The 26,402-nt window shown below is 46.8% G+C and overlaps 1 protein-coding gene across 1 annotated transcript in view; it reads left to right on the top strand.

Moving 5' to 3' along the window:
- The window catches only part of LOC110488154 (retinoic acid receptor alpha-A-like), a 146,877-nt gene that overhangs the window by 65,805 nt on the left and 54,670 nt on the right, over positions 1-26,402 (top strand). The gene's annotated exons all lie outside the window — the stretch shown is intronic.

Here is a 26,402-nt window from a genome sequence, read left to right as displayed (position 1 = left end):
TCCTGGAATAACAGGAATCGAGGGACCCCTAGTCTTGATCAGAGGTCACATGCTACACACACCATCCTATCCATCCTTTAGAGGATTTAAACACCCATACACCTACACACACACACACCTACACACATACACCTACACACGTCCACATTATCCTATTCCCCTAGTGTAGGTATTCCCAAACCGAGATGCGCAATGATGTCGGGGGTACGTCAAACTAAAAATGTCATTCACATTAAAAAATAGATACAAATAAAATTCAAGCAGTCCATTTATATTTTCCAACGTTTTCTTCTCACCTGAGTAGCCTCGTTTCACAGCCAAAAATAAAATGAAACCATCTAGTGTTCAGCCAAATAACAACTCAATGTCAAATACAGGTAGCCTAGTCAAATAATTAACATCTAATCACATTAACCGTTACTCTCTTGTGGGAATTCCACAAACGGTTTGTATGTAGCCAAATGTATCTGCTGCTCATGTTGGTATCTGTACTGATGGTGCAAAATCCATGACAGGGAGACATAGTGGAGTGGTAACACGCGTGCAAGCAGTTGCTCCCGACACCACTTGGGTCCAGTGCATCATCCACGAGAGGCTCTTGCTGCCAAGGGAATGCATGACAGATTGAAAGACGTTTGGGACAATAAAGTGAAAATGGTTCACTTTGTTAAAGCAAGGTCCCTGAATATGTGTATTTTCTGCACTATGCAATGATATGGGCAGCGACCATTTAACGCTTTTACAACATACACAAGTTCGCTGGTTATCAAGGGGCAAAGAATTGAAAGGTTTTTTTAAAATTGAGAGATGAGCTTAAAGTTTGCATGAAGACGAGTTTCTCACAACACTGGCCTATCTGAGTGATGTTTTTTCTTTCCTGAATGATCTGAATCTAGGATTACAGGGACTCTCCGCAACTATATTCAATGTGCGGGACAAAATTGAGGCTATGATTAAGAAGTTGGAGCTCTTCTCTGTCTGCATTAAAAAGGACAACACACAGGTCTTTCCATCATTGTATGATTTTTTGTGTGCAAATGACATCAAGCTTACGGACAATGTCAAATGTGATATAGCGATGCACCTGAGTGAGTTGGGTGCGCAATTACGCAGGTGCTTTCCTGAAACGGACGACACAAACAACTGGATTCATTATCCCTCATTCACTAGTGAGGGTCTGACTCTGCCTCCAGTCCACTTACCGATATCTGAACAAGAGAGTCTCATGGAAATTGCAACAAGCGGTTCTGTGAAAATGTAATTTAATCAGAAGCCACTGCTGGATTGGGCTGCAGTCAGAGTTTCCTGCCTTGGCAAATCGTTTGTTAAGACACTGATACCCTTTGCAACCACGTACCTATGTGAGAGTGGATTCTCGGTACTCACTAGCATGAAAACTAAATGCAGGAACAGACTGTGTGGAAAATGATTTAAGACAGACTCTCTCCAATACAACCCAACATTGCAGAGTTATGTGCATCCTTTCAAGCACACCCTTCTCATTAACATGTGGTAAGTTATTCACAATTTTCAATGGACAAATAAGGTTTAATATGTAAGATGGTTAAATAAAGAGCAAAATTATGGATTATTATTATTTGTGCCCTGGTCCTATAAGAGCTCTTTGTCACTTCCCACGAGCCGGGTTGTGACAAAAACTCACTCATTCTTATGTTTAACAAATGTATTGTATAGTGTGTGTGTGGCAGGCTTACAATGATGGCAAAAAACAACATTTGAGAGTGCGTTGACCCTGGTGCTAGAGGGGGTACGCAGCTGGAGGTTGAATGTTTGAAGGCGTACAGGACTATAAAAAGTTTGGGAACCACTGTCTTAGTGGTTTTAAATCCTTCAGCTTTCTGCTCTTGTACTTTTGAACTTTTTAAGTGGATCGCAGTTCTCACTTTTAATGATGTGTGTGTGTGTGTGTGTGTGTGTGTGTGTGTGTGTGTGTGTGTGTGTGTGTGTGTGTGTGTGTGTGTGTGTGTGTGTGTGTGTGTGTGTGTGTGTGTGTGTGTGTGTGTGTGTGTGAGCGTGTGTGTGTGGGTGCCTGCGTGTGAACGTGCGTGCGTGTTTATGTATGTGTGCATGTGTGTGTGTGAGTTGTTGATAAACTCTGCAGGATAAAATCCAACATGCTGTATCTGATGATTGGCACTCCAGCAACAGCAGAACTTTTCCTAAGTCTGTTGAAATTAAAGTAGCACTCGTTTGATTTCTCCATCTTACATTGATCTCTGACAGAAATCCCTCAGCATCCACACACTGTACCCTTCAAGAAGGTTGATCCTATAGTGTCTGTGCCTGTCTGTGTCTGAAGTACAGAACTGGCTGGTGAGAAATGACGATAGGACTCTCTCCCAAGAGAAAGATGGATGGATGAGAGGAACTAGTGCAGGTGAATGATAATGTGATTTTCTTTGGTGGTCAAATTCTCAAACACGATGCACATACTTCCCAAAAAACATGAAGGCCTTTTGAAACACATAATCGACAGAGTTACCTTTGAAACCATTACTATTTTAATAAAAGAGTTGAGTGAGTCATTCATTTTGAAAGGTGACTTTTGAATTGTAATTTACAATATTTACAGTGTGTTCAGAAAGTATTCAGACCCCTTGACTTTTGCCATATTTGGTTGTGTTACAGCCTAAATGTAAAATTGATTCAATTTAGATTGTTTTTGTCACTGGGCTACACACAATAGCCCATAATGTCAAAGTGGAATTATATTTTTCGAAATGTTTGTAAATTAATAAAAATTGAAAAGTTAACTGGAGTTAATATTCAGTATTCAACCCCTTTCTTATAGCAAGCCTAAATAAATTCAGGAGTAAAAAACAGCTTAACAAGTCACATAATAAGTTGCATGGACTCACTCTGTGTGTAATAATAGTCTTTAACATGATTTTAGAATGACAAGCTCATCTCTTTACCCCACACATACAATTATATGTAAGGTCCCTCTGTCAAGCAGGGAATTTCAAACACAGATTCAACCACAAAGACCAGGGATGTTTTCCAATGTCTCGGAAAGTAGGGCTCCTATTGGTAGATGGGTAAAACATTTACCGTTGAAGTCGGAAGTTTACGTACACTTAGGTTGGAGTCATGAAAACACTCCACAAATGTCTTGATAACAAACTATAGTTTTGGCAAGTTCTGTTAGGACATCTACTTTGCGCATGACACAAGTCATTTTTCCAACAATTGTTTACAAAAATATTATTTCACTTATCATTCACTGTATCACAATTCCAGTGGGTCAGAAGTTTACATACACTAAGTTGACTGTGCCTTTAAACAGCTTGGAAAATTCCAGAAAATTATGTAATGGCTTTAGAAGCTTCTGATAGGCTAATTGACATAATTTGAGTCAATTGGAGGTGTATCTGTGGATGTATTTCAAGGCCTACCTTCAAACTCAGTGCTTCTTTGATTGACATCATGGGAAAATCAAAACAAATCAGCCAAGACCTCAGAAAAAAAATTGTAGACCTCCGCAAGTCTGGTTCATCCTTGGGAGCAATTTACAAACGCCTGAAGGTACCACTTTCATCTGTACAAACAATAGTACGCAAATATAAACACCACAGGACCACGCAGCCATCATACCACCCAGGAAGGAGACGCGTTCTGTCTCCTAGAGATGAATGTACTTTGGTGCGAAAAGTGCAAATCAATCTCAGAACATCAGCAAAGGACCTTGTGAAGCTGCTGGAGGAAACGGGTACAAAATTATCTATATCCACAGTAAAACAACTCCTATGGTGACATAACTGAAAGGCCGCTCAGCAAGGAAGAAGCCACTGCTCCAAAACTGCCACAAAAAAGCCAGAATACGGTTTGCAACTGCACACGGGGACAAAGATCGTACTTTTTGGAGAAATGTCTGATGAAACAAAAATAGAACTGTTTGGCCATAATTACCATTGTTATGTTTGGAGGAAAAATGGGGAGGCTTGCAAGCAGAAGAACACCATCCCAACGGTGAAGCACAGGGTGGCAGGATCATGTTGTGGGGGTGCTTTGCTGCAGGAGGGACTGGTGCACTTCACAAAATAGATGGCATCATGAGGTAGGAAAATGATTTAGATATATCGAAACAACATCTCAAGACATCAGTCAGGAAGTTAAAGCTTGGTCACAAATGGGTCTTCCAAAAGGACAATGACCCCAAGCATACTTCCAAAGTTGTGGCAAAATGCCTTAAGGACAACAAGGTCAAGGTATTGGAGTGGCCATCACAAAGCCCTGACCTCAATCCCATAGAAAATTTGTGGGCAGAACTGAAAAAGTGTGTGCGAGCAAGGAGGCCTACAAACCTGACTCAGTTACACCAACTCTGTCAGGAGGAATGGGCCAAACTTATTGTGGGAAACTTGTGGAAGGCTACCCGAAACATTTGACCCAAGTTAAACAATTTAAAGGCAATGCTACCAAATACTAATTGAGTGTATGTAAACTTCTGACCCAGTGGGAATGTGATGAAAGAAATAAAAGCTGAAAGAAATCCTTCTCTCTACTATTATTATGACATTTCACATTCTTAAAATAAAGTGGTGATCCTAACTGAAGTAAGACAGGGAATTTTTACTAGGAATAAATGTCAGGAATTGTGAAAAACTGAGTTTAAATGTATTTGGCTAAGGTGTATGTAAACTTCTGACTTCAACTGTATATCCCTTTGAGCATTGTGAAGTTACTAATTACACTTTGGATGGTGTATCAATGTACTCAGTCACTACAAAGATACAAGCATTATTCCTGACTCAGTTGCCAGAGAGGAGGGAAACTGCTCAGGGATTTCACTTTGAGGCCAATTGTCACGTTCTGACCTTAGTTCCTTTGTTTTGTCTTTGTTTTAGTATGGTCGGGGTGTGAGTTGGGTGGGTTGTCTATGTTCCGTTTTCTATGTTGTGTTTTTGCGTTTGGCCTGGTATGGTTCTCAATCAGAGGCAGGTGTCGTTAGTTTTCTCTGATTGAGAAATCATACTTAGGTAGCCATTTCCCACTTGTGTTTCGTGGGTGTTTATTTTCTGTCTAGTGTGTTTTGTCACCTTACAGAACTGTTTCAGTTTCGTTTCTTTCTCTGTTATTTTGTTTAGTGTTCTGAGTTTAAATAAATATCATCATGAACACATACCACGCTGCGCTTTGGTCCTCACCTCATTCCAACGTCGATCGTTACACCAATGGTGACTTTAAAACAGTTACAGAGTTTAATGGCTGTAATAAGAGAATACTGAGGATGGATCAACAACATTGTAGTTTCTTCACAATACTAATATAGTTGACCGAGTGAAAAGACGGAAACCTGTACAGAATAAAAAATATTCCAAAACATGCGTCCCATTTGTAACAAGGCACTAAAGTAATACTGCAAAAAAGGGGGCAAAGCAATTAATGTTTTGTCCTGAATACAAGGTGTTGTTTGGGGCAAATCCAATACAACACATTACTGAGTACCACTCTCCATATTTTCAAGCATAGTGGTGGTTGCATCATGTTATTGGTATGCTTGTAATCATTAAGGACTGGGGAGATTTTCAGGATAAAAAAGAAATGGAATGGTGCTAAGCACAGGCAAAGTCCTAGAGGAAAAGCTGGTTCAGTCTGCTTTCCACCAGACACTGGGAGACAAATTCACTTTTCAGCGGGATAATAACCTAAAACAACAAGACAGTGAGTGGCTAAGTTACAGTTTGGTCATAAATCTACTTGAAAATCTGTGTCAAGACCTGAAAATGGTTGTCTAGCAATTATCAACAACCAATTTGACAGAGCTTGAAGAATTTTGAAAAGAATAATGGGCAAATGTTGCACAATCCAGGTGTGGAAAGCTCTTAGAGACTTACAGAGAAAGACAGCTGTAATCTCTGCTAAAGGTGCTTGTACAAAGTATTGACTCGGAGGTGTGAATACTTATGTAAATTTGATATTTCTGTGTTAGCAAAACTTTATAAAAGCATGTTTTCACTTTGTAATTATAGGGTATTGTGTGTAAATGATTGAGAGAAAAAACAATTGAATCCATTTTGATTTCAGGCTGTAACAAAACAATAAGTCAAGGAGTATGAATACTTTCTGAAGGAATATTTCAATTCCCCCCTATTGAGAAGGGTATCCTCCACTGCCTGTTTCAAAAGACAGTTCCACACATAGTACACTGTCTCCTTTTTAATTAAATGATCAAAGTATTAAATATTACGTTTGACAGGAAGACATGAGAGGCATTGCACATGATAAAGGTAAGATAACCACTAGTGGATCATGCTGTGAAGGTAACTCTTCTGTCCGAAAAATGAGAACGGCTCTGTCCTTGAAATCAACCACTTGATGTGAGTGGCATGCATCATCAACCAACCCACTAAAGAACTGAGTACATTTAGCCGTTGGAGTGTGTGTGTGTTTTTGTGTGTGTGTGTTGTAGCGATCATGTTGCTCCATTCCATTGTCAGTGACAAGAACAGTTTACGTTTCACAGGTTATTGACGCTCTTTGATTGCATCAGCAGTTAGGGCTCACGTCCACTTCACGCTCCATTAGCCCTGAGGGAAAGAAGACATTGCTCTCCTCTTTTGTTTTTTTTCTCTCCTATTTCTCCCCCATAGACTCACAGAGAACGTGATGGTCTCTATTCTTCTGCACTCCTTCTCCTGGTCTGGTCTGGCCTCCCCATAGAGCACGCCCCAAAGTCATTCCATGGAGGGCCGAGTGGCTGCGGGTTTTCTCTCCTTCCTTGTACTTGATTGATGAATTAAGATGACTGGTTAGTAAGGAACTCCCCTCACCTGGTATTAATTGAAAGGAAAAAACAAAAACCAGCAGACACTTGGACCTCCATGGAATGAGTTTGACACCCTTACCATAGGGATACTGTATAATGTACAGTATATTGTGTTTTATTTAATTCTGTTGTTCTCCCACACTGAGCAGAGAACAAAGGAACCATTCCCTTCCTCCATGTGTTGCTGTGATGAGGTTGTGTACCTCTGCTTACTCCATTCCTGTAGTGAAAAGGAGATAATACCAGAATAATATAATACCGGAATAATAACGGAATTTAGTCAACCGAAATGTGTATTCCACATTTAACCGAAGCCCTCTTAATCAGAAAGGTGCGGTGGTGGTCTTAATTGACTTCTAGGTGATCAGTGCCCGGGGAGCAGTTGTTGCAGACTGTGCAGTAGTCTGCTACCTAACCCCAGCAGGTGCCCTGTCCTTCCTATTAACTGCGCTAGGATGCTAATGTAGTGTTGTTTACTCAAGTGCTATTGAAGACAGTGATGATGATGGTTATGTGATAAGAAACATTGAACAGGTAGCTAGGTATTGTGGGTTTGGTAGCACTTTATTTTACGGTACTGCTTCTGTTGGTATTTCCATGGTATTTTAGAGGAAATTCTCTCTTCAGTCAGAGGGAACCGGGCTCAGGAGGCCCATGCTTCAGCTTGTGCCTTGTAGATACCCTTACGGAATTTCACATGTGAACACGTGAAATGTTCCAAAAACACATGTTTTCACATGAGTTCCACGTGACATCATGTGGTATTTCTGTAAAGGTAACCAGCTCCATGTTCAGAGTTTGGGCACAAAGGAGTGGGTGTGTGTTTGTTTTTGTGTGCGGGTGCATGTGTGTGTGCGTACATGCGTGTGTATGTCTGCGTGGGGCCAGTTAGTGATGTTAGAGAGTATGATATGGAGCTGATATGGAGAAGTCACATTTCCCCTGCTCTGGTCTCTGACATAGAGACTTCAGAAAGCTGGCTTGCTTACTGGCTTGCTTAACATCATCTGTGTTTCACTGGTGTCTGACCACACACTATCTCCACTTGGGGATGGTATGTGTTTGTATGGTGTGTGTGGAGGGGGATGGTAATATATCACTGTCTCCCAGAGAGGGGGGACATTCATAGCGAGGCGAGCTCCAGGGGAGAACTTCCCCAGTACAATCAATTACCCAGCACTCCAAGCAAATGACCAGGAGCAGATACGTCCTAGTGATGCATCAGACAACAGGCCTGGAAAATAGATGGGTTTTTAATACCTACGGACCGATGAAGTGAGGAGGAGGGAGGGATGGAGGGAATACATCTAGTGAGGGAGACCGTTGTCCATCTCATCATTACCCCCTTCTACTGGAGATATTACTACTGCTTTTTACTCCAAATGAAAGACAAAAAAAATGTATCTTCCCTCCCTCGTTCTATGGATAAGTATTTTCCTCTTGAATCACTTTGTATTTGATTGACCCTGTAGGACGGATGCTATGTAAAGGGTCAGGGCCTTAGGGGCACCTTTTAGAACTAGTAATAGATTAACATGAGAACACTATACTTTTATTCCTAGTTAAAGACAGATTGTGTTCACACAGGCAGCACAATTCAGATTTTTTTATTCACTCATTTTTCTTTTGACCAATCAGATCAGCTCTTTTGACAATATTTGGTTAAAATATCAGAATTGGGCTGCCTTTGTAAATGCAGGTAAAGACACCATAGACAGTAGTTGTTTTGGAGTTTGTAAACTATGGTGAAGTGTACACTATGTCGAATGAAATGTGCAGTAAATAACCAGGTCTATTGTAACATTGAATTTATTCTCAATTACTTTCCTGGCTGAATAAAAGTTTAAATAAATGCAGTAAGGGCCTCCCGGGTGGCGCAGTGGTCTAACGCACTGCATCGCAGGGCTAGCTGTGCCACCAGAGATTCTGGGTTCCAGTCCAGGCTCTGTCGCAGCCAGCCGCGACCGGGAGGCCCATGGGGTCGGCGCACAATTGGCCCAGCGTCGTCCGGGCCAGGGAGGGTTTGGCCGGCAGGGATGTCCTTGTCTCATCGCACACTAGCGACTCCTGCTGACCAGGTCGCCAGGTGTACGGTGTTTCCTCCGACACATTGGTGTGGCTGGATGGATTGGCATTGTGTCAAGAAGCAGTGCGACTTGGTTGGGTTGTGTTTCGGAGGACGCATGGCTCTCGACCTTCGCCTCTCCCGAATAGGTACGGGAGTTGCGGCGATGAGACAAGACTGTAACTACTACCAATTGGGGAGAAAAAAAGGGGGTAAAAAAAAGATATATATATAAAAATAAAAAAAATGCAGTATGACCCTCTTGGTAATATAGGGTAGAGTGTGCACTACTGTGGTAAATCTAGTCTGGAGTGTATACTACTATAGTAATCTAGGGTGGAATGTGCACTACTATAGTAATCTAGGGTGGAATGTGCACTACTGTGGTAAATCTAGTCTGGAGTGTATACTACTATAGTAATCTAGGGTGGAATGTGCACTACTATAGTAATCTAGGGTGTAATGTGCACTACTGTGGTAAATCTAGGCTGGAGTGTATACTACTATAGTAATATAGGGTAGAATGTGCACTACTGTGGTAAATCTAGTCTGGAGTGTATACTACTATAGTAATCTAGGGTGGAATGTGCACTACTATAGTAATCTAGGGTGGAATGTGCACTACTGTGGTAAATCTAGTCTGGAGTGTATACTACTATAGTAATCTAGGGTGGAATGTGCACTACTATAGTAATCTAGGGTGTAATGTGCACTACTGTGGTAAATCTAGGCTGGAGTGTATACTACTATAGTAATCTAGGGTGGAATGTGCACTACTATAGTAATCTAGGGTGGAATGTGCACTACTGTGATAAATCTAGGCTGGAGTGTGCACTACTATAGTAATCTAGGGTGGAATGTGCACTACTATAGTAATCTAGGAGTGTACACTACTGTGGTAAATCTAGGCTGGAGTGTGCACTTCTATAGTAATCTAGGGTGGAATGTGCACTACTACAGTAATCTAGGGTGGAATGTGCACTACTATAGTAATCTAGGAGTGTGCACTACTATAGTTATCTAGGGTGGAATGTGCACTACTATAGTAATCTAGGCTGGAGTGTGCACTACTGTAGTAATCTAGGCTGGAGTGTGCACTACTATAGTTATCTAGGGTAGAGTGTACACTACTGTGGTAAATCTAGGCTGGAGTGTGCACTACTATAGTAATCTAGGCTGGAGTGTGCACTACTGTAGTAATCTAGGCTGGAGTGTGCACTACTGTAGTAATCTAGGCTGGAGTGTGCACTACTATAGTAATCTAGGGTGGAATGTGCACTACTATAGTAATCTAGGCTGGAGTGTGCACTACTATAGTAATCTAGGCTGGAGTGTGCACTACTGTGGTATTCTAGGCTGGAGTGTGCACTACTGTAGTAATCTAGGCTGGAGTGTGCACTACTATAGTTATCTAGGGTGGAATGTGCATTACTATAGTAATCTAGGCTGGAGTGTGCACTACTGTAGTAATCTAGGCTGGAGTGTGCACTACTGTAGTAATCTAGGCTGGAGTGTGCACTACTATAGTAATCTAGGGTGGAATGTGCACTACTATAGTAATCTAGGCTGGAGTGTGCACTACTATAGTAATCTAGGAGTGTGCACTACTATAGTTATCTAGGGTGGAATCTGCACTACTATAGTAATCTAGGCTGGAGTGTGCACTACTGTAGTAGTCTAGGGTGGAATGTGCACTACTATAGTAATCTAGGCTGGAGTGTGCACTACTATAGTAATCTAGGAGTGTGCACTACTATAGTTATCTAGGGTGGAATGTGCACTACTATAGTAATCTAGGCTGGAGTGTGCACTACTGTAGTAATCTAGGCTGGAGTGTGCACTACTATAGTAATCTAGGCTGGAGTGTGCACTACTGTAGTAATCTAGGCTGGAGTGTGCACTACTATAGTAATCTAGGCTGGAGTGTGCACTACTGTGGTATTCTAGGGTGGAGTGTGCACTACTGTGGTATTCTAGGGTGGAGTGTGCACTACTGTGGTATTCTAGGGTGGAGTGTGCACTACTGTGGTATTCTAGGGTGGAGTGTGCACTACTGTGGTATTCTAGGCTGGAGTGTGCACTACTGTGCAGTTTTCAGCTGAAGTGATCTTGGCCACCGTGTGAAGAGGCTGTTAAATAAAGACACTTTGCCGCGCCACTCTGTCACACTCTCACTTCAAGGCATGCTGCCACGCTTTATAGGACCACTGCTCTCCAGGACACTCAGCTAATCCTCATCTGGTCAATGAGCTACGTCCTGTTCACCCTCCCTCTCCCTTCCCCCTGTCGTCCCTCCCCTCTCCCTTCCTCTCGCCTTCCCTCTCCTTCCCTCCTGTCCTCCCTCCCTCCCTTCCTCTCCTGTCCTCCCTCCCTTTCTATCTTTCTCTCTGGCTGCTGAAGTAGTCGACAGACAGGCAGCTTTCTGGTCTGGTGGATGCCTGGGATAACACACACATACACACTGCGTTAGCGTTTCGTAAAGAGGGCTGCGGGTTGGACCATCTGTGTGGCCCATCCACCCGGCGCCACGGCAAACTAACAGATGCACCAGTAAATAAACTGTATATTTCTTCATGGCAACCAGTTGCCACATCCCATAATACCAAGGCAGTCTTTAACACCCACCAGGTGGGGAGCGATGAACGACACATAACTCTACCCACGCCAGCAGAGAGAGTTACACTTAATGGCGGTGTGTGTGTTTGCATGTGTGTGCGTGTGTGTGTGTGTGTGTCAGGTGGGAGACACTTGTACGGTGATGTTATGACCTTGCAGCAGGGTGGATGATACAATAGTTAAACCAGTTGAGCTACCAGCAGTAACACAGTGTTACTGTAACGGCCAGCAGTGTTACTGTAACGGCCAGCAGTGGTGCTGTATCTGTCCAGCAGTGGTACTGCATACGGCCAGCAGTGGTACTGCATACGGCCAGCAGTGGTACTGTATCCAGCCAGCAGTGATATTGTATCTGCCCAGCAGTGGTACTGTATCCGGGCCAGCAGGTGTACTGTATCTGCCCAGCATTGGTACTGTATCCGGCCAGTAGTGGTACTGTATCCGGCCAGCAGTGGTACTGTATCTGCCCAGCATTGGTACTGTATCCGGCCAGCAGTGGTACTGTATCTGCCCAGCATTGGTACTGTATCCGGCCAGTAATGGTACTGCATACAGCCAGTAGTGGTACTGCATACGGCCAGTAGTGGTAGTGCATACGGCCAGTAGTGGTACTGCATACGGCCAGCAGTGGTAATGCATACGGCCAGCAGTGGTACTGTATACGGCCAGCATTGGTACTGTATACGGCCAGTAGTGGTACTGCATACGGCCAGCAGTGGTACTGCATACGGCCAGCAGTGGTACTGTATACGTCCAGTAGTGGTACTGCATACGGCCAGTAGTGGTACTGCATACGGCCAGCAGTGGTACTGCATACGGCCAGCAGTGGTACTGTTTCCGTCCAGCAGTGGTACTGAATCCGGCCAGTACGGGTACTGTATCCAGCCAGCAGTGGTACTGTATCCAGCCAGCAGTGGTACTGTATCCAGCCAGCAGTGGTATTGTATCCGGACAGTACTGGTACTGTATCCAGCCAGCAGTGGTACTGTTTCCGTCCAGCAGTGGTACTGTATCCGGCCAGTACTGGTACTGTATCCGGACAGTACTGGTACTGTATCCAGCCAGCAGTGGTACTGTTTCCGTCCAGCAGTGGTACTGTATCCGGCCAGTACTGGTACTGTATCCAGCCAGCAGTGGTACTGTATTCAGCCAGCAGTGGTACTGCATACGGCCAGCAGTGGTACTGTTTCCGTCCAGCAGTGGTACTGTATCCGGCCAGTACTGGTACTGTATCCAGCCAGCAGTGGTACTGTATCCGGCCAGTACGGGTACTGTATCCAGCCAGCAGTGGTACTGTATCCAGCCAGCAGTGGTATTGTATCCGGACAGTACTGGTACTGTATCCAGCCAGCAGTGGTACTGTTTCCGTCCAGCAGTGGTACTGTATCCGGCCAGTACTGGTACTGTATCCAGCCAGCAGTGGTACTGTATTCAGCCAGCAGTGGTACTGCATACGGCCAGCAGTGGTACTGTTTCCGTCCAGCAGTGGTACTGTATCCGGCCAGTACTGGTACTGTATCCAGCCAGCAGTGGTATTGTATCCGGACAGTACTGGTACTGTATCCAGCCAGCAGTGGTACTGTTTCCGTCCAGCAGTGGTACTGTATCCGGCCAGTACTGGTACTGTATCCAGCCAGCAGCGGTACTGTATTCAGCCAGCAGTGGTATTGTATCTGCCCAGCGTGGTACTGTATCCAGCCAGCAGTGGTACTGTATCCAGCCTGCAGTGGTATTGTATCTGCCCAGCGTGGTACTGTATCCAGCCAGCAATGGTACTGTATCTGCCCAGCATTGGTACTGTATCCGGCCAGTAGTGGTACTGTACCCGGCCAGCAGTGGTACTGTATCTGTCCAGCAGTGGTACTGCATACGGCCAGTAGTGGTACTGTACCCGGCCAGCAGTGGTACTGTATCCAGCCAGCAGTGGTATTGTATCCGGACAGTACTGGTACTGTATCCAGCCAGCAGTGGTACTGTTTCCGTCCAGCAGTGGTACTGTATCTGCCCAGCATTGGTACTGTATCTGTCCAGCAGTGGTACTGCATACGGCCAGCAGTGGTACTGCATACGGCCAGCAGTGGTACTGTATCCAGCCAGCAGTGATATTGTATCTGCCCAGCAGTGGTACTGTATCCGGGCCAGCAGGTGTACTGTATCTGCCCAGCATTGGTACTGTATCCGGCCAGTAGTGGTACTGTATCCGGCCAGCAGTGGTACTGTATCTGCCCAGCATTGGTACTGTATCCGGCCAGCAGTGGTACTGTATCTGCCCAGCATTGGTACTGTATCCGGCCAGTAATGGTACTGCATACAGCCAGTAGTGGTACTGCATACGGCCAGTAGTGGTAGTGCATACGGCCAGTAGAGGTACTGCATACGGCCAGCAGTGGTAATGCATACGGCCAGCAGTGGTACTGTATACGGCCAGCATTGGTACTGTATACGGCCAGTAGTGGTACTGCATACGGCCAGCAGTGGTACTGCATACGGCCAGCAGTGGTACTGTATACGTCCAGTAGTGGTACTGCATACGGCCAGTAGTGGTACTGCATACGGCCAGCAGTGGTACTGCATACGGCCAGCAGTGGTACTGTTTCCGTCCAGCAGTGGTACTGAATCCGGCCAGTACGGGTACTGTATCCAGCCAGCAGTGGTACTGTATCCAGCCAGCAGTGGTATTGTATCCGGACAGTACTGGTACTGTATCCAGCCAGCAGTGGTACTGTTTCCGTCCAGCAGTGGTACTGTATCCGGCCAGTACTGGTACTGTATCCAGCCAGCAGTGGTACTGTATTCAGCCAGCAGTGGTACTGCATACGGCCAGCAGTGGTACTGTTTCCGTCCAGCAGTGGTACTGTATCCGGCCAGTACTGGTACTGTATCCAGCCAGCAGTGGTACTGTATCCGGCCAGTACGGGTACTGTATCCAGCCAGCAGTGGTACTGTATCCAGCCAGCAGTGGTATTGTATCCGGACAGTACTGGTACTGTATCCAGCCAGCAGTGGTACTGTTTCCGTCCAGCAGTGGTACTGTATCCGGCCAGTACTGGTACTGTATCCAGCCAGCAGTGGTACTGTATTCAGCCAGCAGTGGTACTGCATACGGCCAGCAGTGGTACTGTTTCCGTCCAGCAGTGGTACTGTATCCGGCCAGTACTGGTACTGTATCCAGCCAGCAGTGGTATTGTATCCGGACAGTACTGGTACTGTATCCAGCCAGCAGTGGTACTGTTTCCGTCCAGCAGTGGTACTGTATCCGGCCAGTACTGGTACTGTATCCAGCCAGCAGCGGTACTGTATTCAGCCAGCAGTGGTATTGTATCTGCCCAGCGTGGTACTGTATCCAGCCAGCAGTGGTACTGTATCCAGCCTGCAGTGGTATTGTATCTGCCCAGCGTGGTACTGTATCCAGCCAGCAATGGTACTGTATCTGCCCAGCATTGGTACTGTATCCGGCCAGTAGTGGTACTGTACCCGGCCAGCAGTGGTACTGTATCTGTCCAGCAGTGGTACTGCATACGGCCAGTAGTGGTACTGTACCCGGCCAGCAGTGGTACTGTATCCAGCCAGCAGTGGTATTGTATCCGGACAGTACTGGTACTGTATCCAGCCAGCAGTGGTACTGTTTCCGTCCAGCAGTGGTACTGTATCTGCCCAGCATTGGTACTGTATCTGCCCAGCATTGGTACTGTATCTGGCCAGTTGTGGTACTGCATACGGCCAGCAGTGGTACTGTATACGGCCAGCAGTGGTACTGTATCCAGCCAGCAGTGGTACTGTATCCAGCCAGCAGTGGGATTGTATCTGCCCAGCATTGGTACTGTATCCCGCCAGCAGTGGTATTGTATCTGCCCAGCAGTGGTACTATATCCGGGCCAGCAGTGGTATTGGATCTGCCCAGCAGTGGTACTGTATCCAGGCCAGCAGGGGTACTGTATCTGCCCAGCATTGATACTGTATCCGGCCAGCAGTGGTACTGTTTCCGGCCAGCAGTGGTAATGTATCTGTTCAGCAGTGGTACTGCATACGGCCAGCAGTGGTACTGCATACGGCCAGCAGTGGTATTGTATCTGCCCAGCGTGGTACTGTATCCAGCCAGCAGTGGTACTGTATCCAGCCTGCAGTGGTATTGTATCTGCCCAGCGTGGTACTGTATCCAGCCAGCAGCTGTACTGTTTCCGTCCAGCAGTGGTACTGTATACGGCCAGTAGTGGTACTGTATCCGGCCAGTAATGGTACTGCATACAGCCAGTAGTGGTACTGCATACGGCCAGTAGTGGTAGTGCATACGGCCAGTAGAGGTACTGCATACGGCCAGCAGTGGTAATGCATACGGCCAGCAGTGGTACTGTATACGGCCAGCATTGGTACTGTATACGGCCAGTAGTGGTACTGCATACGGCCAGCAGTGGTACTGCATACGGCCAGCAGTGGTACTGTATACGTCCAGTAGTGGTACTGCATACGGCCAGTAGTGGTACTGCATACGGCCAGCAGTGGTACTGCATACGGCCAGCAGTGGTACTGTTTCCGTCCAGCAGTGGTACTGAATCCGGCCAGTACGGGTACTGTATCCAGCCAGCAGTGGTACTGTATCCAGCCAGCAGTGGTATTGTATCCGGACAGTACTGGTACTGTATCCAGCCAGCAGTGGTACTGTTTCCGTCCAGCAGTGGTACTGTATCCGGCCAGTACTGGTACTGTATCCAGCCAGCAGTGGTACTGTATTCAGCCAGCAGTGGTACTGCATACGGCCAGCAGTGGTACTGTTTCCGTCCAGCAGTGGTACTGTATCCGGCCAGTACTGGTACTGTATCCAGCCAGCAGTGGTACTGTATCCGGCCAGTACGGGTACTGTATCCAGCCAGCAGTGGTACTGTATCCAGCCAGCAGTGGTATTGTATCCGGACAGTACTGGTACTGTATCCAGCCAGCAGTGGTACTGTTTCCGTCCAGCAGTGGTACTGTATCCGGCCAGTACTGGTACTGTATCCAGCCAGCAGTGGTACTGTATTCAGCCAGCAGTGGTACTGCATACGGCCAGCAGTGGTACTGTTTCCGTCCAGCAGTGGTACTGTATCCGGCCAGTACTGGTACTGTATCCAGCCAGCAGTGGTATTGTATCCGGACAGTACTGGTACTGTATCCAGCCAGCAGTGGTACTGTTTCCGTCCAGCAGTGGTACTGTATCCGGCCAGTACTGGTACTGTATCCAGCCAGCAGCGGTACTGTATTCAGCCAGCAGTGGTATTGTATCTGCCCAGCGTGGTACTGTATCCAGCCAGCAGTGGTACTGTATCCAGCCTGCAGTGGTATTGTATCTGCCCAGCGTGGTACTGTATCCAGCCAGCAATGGTACTGTATCTGCCCAGCATTGGTACTGTATCCGGCCAGTAGTGGTACTGTACCCGGCCAGCAGTGGTACTGTATCTGTCCAGCAGTGGTACTGCATACGGCCAGTAGTGGTACTGTACCCGGCCAGCAGTGGTACTGTATCCAGCCAGCAGTGGTATTGTATCCGGACAGTACTGGTACTGTATCCAGCCAGCAGTGGTACTGTTTCCGTCCAGCAGTGGTACTGTATCTGCCCAGCATTGGTACTGTATCTGGCCAGTTGTGGTACTGCATACGGCCAGCAGTGGTACTGTATACGGCCAGCAGTGGTACTGTATCCAGCCAGCAGTGGTACTGTATCCAGCCAGCAGTGGGATTGTATCTGCCCAGCATTGGTACTGTATCCCGCCAGCAGTGGTATTGTATCTGCCCAGCAGTGGTACTATATCCGGGCCAGCAGTGGTATTGGATCTGCCCAGCAGTGGTACTGTATCCAGGCCAGCAGGGGTACTGTATCTGCCCAGCATTGATACTGTATCCGGCCAGCAGTGGTACTGTTTCCGGCCAGCAGTGGTAATGTATCTGTTCAGCAGTGGTACTGCATACGGCCAGCAGTGGTACTGCATACGGCCAGCAGTGGTGTTGTATCTGCCCAGCGTGGTACTGTATCCAGCCAGCAGTGGTACTGTATCCAGCCTGCAGTGGTATTGTATCTGCCCAGCGTGGTACTGTATCCAGCCAGCAGTGGTACTGTTTCCGTCCAGCAGTGGTACTGTATACGGCCAGTAGTGGTACTGTACCCGGCCAGCAGTGGTACTGTATCTGTCCAGCAGTGGTACTGCATACGGCCAGTAGTGGTACTGTATCCAACCAGCAGTGGTACTGTATCCGGCCAGTACTGGTACTGTATCCAGCCAGCAGTTGTACTGTATCCAGCCAGCAGTGGTATTGTATCCATCCAGCAGTGGTACTGTATCCAGCCAGCAGTGGTACTGTAACTGCCAGCAGTGGTACTGTATCCAGCCAGCAGTGGTACTGTATCCGGCCAGCAGTGGTACTGTATCCAGCCAGCAGTGGTACTGTAACGGCCAGCAGTGGTACTGTGTCCAGCCAGCAGTGGTATTGTATCTGGCCAGCAGTGGTATTGTATCCAGCCAGCAGTGGTACTGTATCCAGCCAGAAGTGGTACTGTATCCAGCCAGCAGTGGTACTGTATCCATCCAGCAGTGGGACTGTATCCAGCCAGCAGTGGTACTGTATCCGGCCAGTACTGGTACTGTATCCAGCCAGCAGTGGTACTGTATCCGTCCAGCAGTGGTACTGTATCCAGCCAGCAGTGGTACTGTATCCAGCCAGCAGTGGTACTGTATCCAGCCAGCAGTGGTGCTGTATCTGCCCAGCAGTGGTACTGTATCCGGCCAGTAGTGGTACTGTATCCGGCCAGCAGTGGTACTGTATCTGTCCAGCAGTGGTACTACATACGGCCAGCATTGGTACTGTATCCGGCCAGTAGTGGTACTGTACCCGGCCAGCAGTGGTACTGTATCTGTCCTGCAGTGGTACTGCATACGGCCAGCAGTGGTACTGTATACGGCCAGCAGTGGTACTGTATCCAGCCAGCAGTGGTATTGTATCTGCCCAGCAGTGGTACTGTATCCAGCCAGCAGTGGTATTGTATCTGCCCAGCAGTGGTACTGTATCCGGGCCAACAGGGGTACTGTATCTGCCCAGCATTGCTACTGTATCCGGCCAGTAGTGGTACTCTATCCAGCCAGCAGTGGTACTGTATCTGTCCAGCAGTGGTACTGCATACAGCCAGCAGTGGTACTGTATACGGCCAGCAGTGGTATTGTATCTGCCCAGCGTGGTACTTTATCCAGCCAGCAGTGGTACTGTATCTGTCCAGCAGTGGTACTGCATACAGCCAGCAGTGGTACTGTATATGGCCAGCAGTGGTATTGTATCTGCCCAGCGTGGTACTGTATCCGGCCAGTAGTGGTACTCTATCCAGCCAGCAGTGGTACTGTATCTGTCCAGCAGTGGTACTGCATACAGCCAGCAGTGGTACTGTATACGGCCAGCAGTGGTACTGCATACGGCCAGCAGTGATACTGTGCACGACCAGCAGTGGTACTCAATTTGGCCAGCAGTGGTACTGCTTACGGCCAGTAGTGGTACTGTATCCAGCCAGCAGTGGTACTGTATCCAGCCAGCAGTGGTACCGTATCCAGCCAGCAGTGGTACTGTTTCCGTCCAGCAGTGGTACTGTATACGGCCAGCAGTGGTACTGTATACGGCCAGTAGTGATTCTCTGTATGGCCTTCAGTGGTACTGTAACGGCCAGCAGTGGTACTGTATCCAACCAGCAGTGGTACTGTATCCGGCCCGTACTGGTACTGTATCCAGCCAGCAGTGGTACTGTATCCAGCCAGCAGTGGTATTCTATCCATCCAGCAGTGGTACTGTATCCAGCCAGCAGTGGTACTGTATACGGCCAGCAGTGGTACTGTATCCATCCAGCAGTGGGACTGTATCCAGCCAGCAGTGGTACTGTATCCGTCCAGCAGTGGTACTGTATCCAGCCAGCAGTGGTACTGTATCCAGCCAGCAGTGGTACTGTATACAGCCAGCAGTGGTACTGTATACGGCCAGCAGTGGTACTGTATCCATCCAGCAGTGGGACTGTATCCAGCCAGCAGTGGTACTGTATCTGCCCAGCAGTGGTACTGTATCCAGCCAGCAGTGGCACTGTATCTGGCCAGCAGTGGTATTGTATCTGGCCAGCAGTGGTACGGTATCTGTCCAGCAGTGGTATTGTATCTGTCCAGCAGTGGTATTGTATCTGTCCAGCAGTGGTACTGTATCTGGCCAGCAGTGATACTGTATACGACCAGCAGTGGTACTGCATACGGCCAGCAGTGGTACTGCATACGGCCAGTAGTGGTACTGCATATGGCCAGTAGTGGTACTGCATACGGCCAGTAGTTTTACTGCATAAGGCCAGCAGTGGTACTGTATACGACCAGCAGTGGTACTGTACACAGCCAGCAGTGATTCTCTGTATGGCCTTCAGTGGTACTGCATACGGCCCGCAGTGGTACTGTATTCAGCCAGCAGTGATTCTCTGTATAGCCAGTAGTGGTACTGCATACGGCTCGCAGTGGTACTGTATACCAGTGTTGTAGTACTCGAGACATGTCTCGAGACCACATATTGAGGGTCTCGGTCTTGTGTAGGTGTCGAATACATTTGTACTCATTCTTGGACAGTGAGAACTCTTAATTTCTTCCCGAGACGAGTCGAGACCAGCGGGGTAAAAAAAAAAAACTTTGCCAGGCCAAAATATATGCATTCCTTTCTTGAAATGTTCATATCTTAACAGTCTTATCTATTATAGACATGTTTGCGCAGTGGCGAACCTATAGGACTTTAGTGTGTGACATGTTTGTGATTCTGAAAGGACAGCAACCGTAATACCAGCACACTCATGTAGGAGAGGTCACTTTTTGTAAAACACGAGGGGCCAGTAGTGTACTGTAGGGTATACGCAGGTGTAAGCCGTATATTATTCTATAGAGCTGTCAGTGTCTATGGGGGTCAAAGTTGATGTACTGTGATCCTGCCTCTCCGATTGTCTCTCTCTATTCATTAGTGAAATTAACATTATGTGTGTGTGTTGTGTTTTAATGACCTTAGCAGCTGATTAAGTTAAGTGTGTATATATTTTGGGATTCGTTACTTACACCTGATGTCACAAATAGGGCAACACATCCGAGCGTTCTGTCATAACAACAGCAGTCAAGCACCCAAGCTAACTGGCTAACGTTGGCTAGCTTGCTAGCTACTTCTAGACACAAATGAGAGCACAGCTCAATCTGACCATTTTTCTCGCCCTAGCAGAGCGTTGGTAACTGCAACTGTGCTGCTGGCAACAATTTAATTATGCTTTTTTGCCAACGTTTACGGACACCGGCCATATTCAACGGGTGTTGAGCGTTCGTAAATGTGTCCGTTATTCTTCGCTCTGGCATTGGGGTAGATAGCCAGAGCGAATTTACCAGCTACATCAAGACTTATAGCTAGCTAGCTAAACAATGAACCATAATCACAACTCATGACGTTACTACCCTGCATTAATCTGCAAGTAGCTAACCAACCAGGTTCACTGTTAGCTAGCTAACATTAGGCTATAGCTAACATAGCAAATGGCTCTAAGATAAGAATAATATTACTACACAGAGCATACATGTAACGTTAGCTAGCGAGCCAGCCAACTAACATTAGCTACCTAGCTAACAGTACACTTTAACTTGAAACAAAATTAGAAACGTGTAATATCTGAAAATGTAGCTAGCTAGACTATACATGGATGGACTCTTCTCCCTCTGTCACAGATGCCATGATTGCCCTTAGTTTGAAGATGTAATCCAGAGACAGGTGTTTTCTCCATCTCGTTAGCTATCATACTCTAATTCCACTGATTTCAAAACTCGGTCCTCCAGAAACTGGAGAGCAACACTTATGCAGTTCTACTACACAACATATAAACAAAAGCAGCGTTAGACAGGATTACCTACACATACTGACCAGCTCAAATAGACAGAAGCGTGCTACATGTAGACCACTCCGAACTCATGTCGTCATGTCCTGCCCACTCATGAACTCAGCCAATCATGGCTAGCAGGAAGGTTGCTGGCTTTTTCTGTGGCTAAACCAACTAGGCTCGTAATTTTTAACAAATACTAGTGTTTACAGATGGAATACAAGTTTGTTATTAAGGCACATGAAAGTTCACGTTCCAGAAGGCATTTCTGCCAAAAAACGCATTTAGATTATTTTTTATACGTTTACGTTCAAATGCCTCTCCTGTGAAGTAGTGACGTGCGACATACTCCTACACACACACACACACAGTGGGTTAGTGACACCCCGAAACGAACCAGTCTAATTTCCTTAAATAGACCCTATTGTACCCTGCATGCTGTACAGTATGCCGTCATCATGGTGGGACCTAGGATTGAGATGTACAGAATAGAGGTAAATTGGATGTAGTTTATAATCTATACATCTTGTTGCCTTGGTTGCGCTGTAAAGACCAATGACTTTTCCACATGGACTTAACACAATGCACTTTCAAGGACGCTGGCAGACAAGATACAAACTGAACAAACAAACAATGCTGAAGCCTTCACAGTCTCTGCACAAAATCCCAACAAATTTCTCCTATACTTAATGTATCTAGGCCAACCCAGCGCTTACAAAACACATCATATAAATATATATTTCTCTGTATCTCAATCTTTTTTTATGCGATTATGAAAGGGCTTTGTATTGTAAAGCAGAGCAGACAGAGGGAGGGAGGATGTGCCTGCTTTCTTTTGTGGTAGTCAACCAACCCAGACTAAAAGGAGGTCCCTTGGGGTACGGCAGACAGCGACGGTGGGTCCCCATAATGCAGTTCTGTTCCTCCTCCAGGATCTCGTCCTGATTGGTTGGGAGCATCTGCCGCTGATCAGGGTGCTATGATGTAGGGATGGATGATGAATCAACACTCTGGGTTGTGTTCATTAGGCACCAAACGGAAGAAAACAGATTTAAACAGGGAGAGACTACCTGGTTCAATATGAAACACAGATTTTCATTTCCCATTACAAAATGTTTTCTGTTGCATGCCCTAATGATCAGGGCCCTGTATTGAGTAAATACTTATCTCCTGTAGCTGGTTGGTTTGTTTGAGGATTCTCAGAACTTCAGAACCTCCTGCTGTGTCAGACATCAAACACCAACGCCTCCTCCAATCCCAGAGCTCCGTCACGAACTAGGGGTTTTCCAGGACACCATGCATGGGGTGCCGGTGTTCACTTTGGTTTCATTCGGGGCCGACAAAAAGTTGTCTGTTTGTTCTTTTCTGATGTTTAAGCTCACTGTTTGATGAAATAAGACACAAATTACTCAAGAGGGAGCCAGAGATCAAGATAACCATAAGGAAAAAACTTAACCTGTCCTGACCATCCTCCTCCCGCTCCTACTGGCTTTCTCAGATTCTGCCATTACTATCCTGAAGTTGCCGGTAATAGGCTACATGAGGATTCGGCAAACTTTCTCATGTGGAATGCCAATTTATCTTACAATTTCTACCGATCTGCGTGCCAGTTATGGGTTTCATCTGCACATTTTTGTGGAACAGTTTCATTTCATTTATAATAACGTCTTCGTATCTCAAAATCATTGTATTGTGGTTAATCAAAATTAGATCCATATCTAAATGACAACGCTGTAAAAAATGCCTATAAAGCCAACAAAATAAAAACATTGCAGCCTGCAGGTAGAAAATATCTTCATAAAAGAAATATCCTATAAATCACATTGGCTACACATGGCCTGTCTGCAACGAACTTGAAACATTATATCAACTACTAACTTGGGTCCGGCATGAATGGCCTTGCAACATGGTATAAAATATTCTGTCACTCAGTTCCCCAGCCAGTGAGCTTGGCACAGACACAGCTGTTGGCTATTTGCTCATAAAATAGGCCTAATTAGGTGTTTCCACTGGATCAGAGCATGACATTTTTCCCGTTCACGCTGAGTGGTTATTGAAAGGGAGAGAGCTGGAAAGATTTTTCAAATACATTGAGGAATGGATGTAAAAACAAACTTAATTTGTTTGTTGTTTGTGGTGAAGAAAACATTACTTTGAGAAGCTCCACAGCTCATTAGTTGTGGTGCATTAACCCAATTATAAATACTATCTGATCCCCAAATGTTCACATTTATATGCCTACATTTCTGCGCAGGTCAGGTGGTATAAAGTATTACAGGCCTACTTTAATGTAGGCCTACTTTAATGCGTAATCAGTTGCGCGTCCTTACTCAACATTGACAGGAGCACTCAAAACAAAAGACAATAACTAAATTAACAAAACTCGTAAATGGAATGAAATATAACACTAAACTTGTTTCTTAGTAAGAATACTAAACACAATATGGATTGACATAACCCAGTGCAAACCAGTCTAGCGTGCACATTCACGAAACAACAAACAGACATGGGAGGGAACAGAGGGTTATATACACGTATAATACTGAGGGAATTTAAACCAGGTGTGTAAGAAAACAAGACAAGACAAATGGAAAAATGAAAGGTGGATCGGCGATGGCTAGAAAGCCGGTGATGTCGACCGCCAAACGCCGCCCGAACAAGGAGAGGAACCGACTTCGGCGGAAGTCCAGACAATGGAGAAACAGACATGAATGCCTCGTTGGCCTTGTCTTTTCGTGTCTTCTACCTATTTCATACTGTTTGCATTGTCAATGTGATCAATCATTCAACAAGGAACAGGCGGGACAGTGTGTCTGCTTTCACGTTCTGGAAACCTTGTTTGTACGAAAGGGTGAACACAAAACGGGTGAGAAACATGGCCAACCTTGCCTGGCGAGGGTTCAGTCTCCTCGCTGCCCGGATGTACTCCAGATTGCGGTGGTCAGTCCAGATGAGAAAAGGGTATTTAGCCCCCTCAAGCCAATGTCTCCAAGAGCCTTGACGACAGCCAACAGCTCCTGGTCCCCCACATTATAGTTTCGCTCTGCTCTGTGCCTTTTTCCTCTAGAAAAAGGCACAGGGGCGGAGCTTCGGTGCCGTACCCGAGCGCTGAGAGAGCACGGCTCCTTTCCCAGCCTCGGACACATCCACCTCCACAATGAACGCCAAATAGGGATCTGGATGGGCTAGCACGGGAGCCGAGGTAAACAGAGCCCTCAGGTGACCAAAAGCCCTGTCCGCCTCAGCCGACCACTGCAAACGTACCGGTCCACCCTTCAGCAGTGAGGTAATGGGAGCCGCTACCTGACCAAAACCCCGGATAAACCTCCGGTAGTAATTGGCAAACCCTAGAAACCGTTGCACCTCCTTTACCGTGGTGGGAGTCGGCCAATTACGCATGGCTGAAATGCGGTCACTCTCCATCTCCACCCCCGAGGTGGAAATGCAATACCCTAGGGAGGAGACGGACTGTTGGAAGAACAGGCATTTCTCAGCCTTGACGTACAGGTCATGCTCCAACAGGCGACCAAGCACCCTGTGCACCAGGGACACGTGCTCGGCGCGTGTAGCGGAGTATATCAGAATGTCATCAATATACACCACTACTCCCTGCCCGTGCAGGTCCCAGAAAATCTTGTCTACAAAGGCTTGAAAGACTGATGGAGCATTCATAAACCCGTACGGCATGACGAGGTACTCATAATGCCCTGAGGTCGTACTGAACGCCGTCTTCCACTCATCCCCCCCCCCCGGATACGCACCAGGTTGTAAGCGCTCCTGAGATCTAGTTTGGTGAAGAAGCGCATCCCGTGCATTGACTCAATCGCAGTGCCGTTAAGAGGTAGCGGGGTAACTGTACCGCACAGTGATCTGATTTAGTCCTCGGTAGTCAATACACGGGCACAGACCTCCCTCCTTCTTCTTCACAAAAAATAAACTCGAGGAGGTGGGTGAAGTGGAGGACCGAAAATACCCCTGACGCAGAGATTCGGAGACATATGTTTCCATAGCCGCCGTCTCCGCCTGTGACAGAGGATACACGTGACTCCTGGGAAGTGCGGCGTCTACTAGGAGATCTGCTGCGCCTGAATCGACGAGCGCCTTATGCTGGGAATGCGGGGAAAACTCAGGAAAGTAAACATGCACAAACAGGGCTCTGGATGAGAGTGGGCTCTGGATGAGAGCGGGCTCTGGATGAGAGTGGTACCGGAACAGTGGTGCTGGGAGGGGGAAACGACAGAGCCCTCTCTGGACGTCTGCGGGTGACTGGATGGACAGGTCCACAGGCTGGTCGAGGGTGAGGGTGGTATCCCTGCAGGGCAACTCCCGACGGACATCCTCGCGCAGGCTGTGGACCTGTCCATCCTGTCCATCCTCGTGCGGTAGTGGTCGATAAGGGCCCTGTCGTTCCATCCCGCTCCTGCGGCCAGGGTCCGAAATTCCAGGGCGAACTTCTGGGCGCTCCTCGTCCCCTGCCTCAGGTGGAAGAGACGTTCACCCGCCCCTCTACCCTTGGGCGGGTGGTTGAAGACTGCCCGGAAGCGGCTGGTTTACTCCTCGAAGTCATCCAACGCCGCATCTCCTTCTCCCCACACGGCGTTTGCCCACTGCAGAGCTCTATTCATTAATTCCTGTGAGACGATACAACAAGTAATATGTTTTAGTTATTTGACTAAACTTTAGTTACCCCCAGCTGACATTCTGTCTTTCTGTCTCTCTCAGTGGAGCCTGCAGGGGGGAGAACAGCTCATAATAATGGCCAGAACAGAGCAAATGGAATGGCATCAAACACCTATAACAACATTGTGTTTGATGTATTTGATACCATTCCACTGATTCCGATACCACGAGCATGTTCTTCCCAATTAAAGTGCCACCAACCTCCTGTGGTCTCTCTCTTTCTCTCTCTGTCTCTCTCTGTGTTCCTGTCTCTCTATCTCGCCGTGTACATGGTTCAGTGGTTAGAGAGGTGGCCTTGATGTTGCTGTTTCTGTCGTGCTCTTTCATTGAACGAGAGAAGATAACGAAGGAAAAAGAACACCTCAAACTCCTTT

Source organism: Oncorhynchus mykiss, chromosome 32, assembly GCF_013265735.2.
Source record: "Oncorhynchus mykiss isolate Arlee chromosome 32, USDA_OmykA_1.1, whole genome shotgun sequence".
Lineage (NCBI taxonomy): Eukaryota > Metazoa > Chordata > Actinopteri > Salmoniformes > Salmonidae > Oncorhynchus > Oncorhynchus mykiss.
The sequence above is the reverse complement of the archived record's forward strand: the minus strand, read 5'-3'. Positions and strand labels throughout refer to the sequence as shown.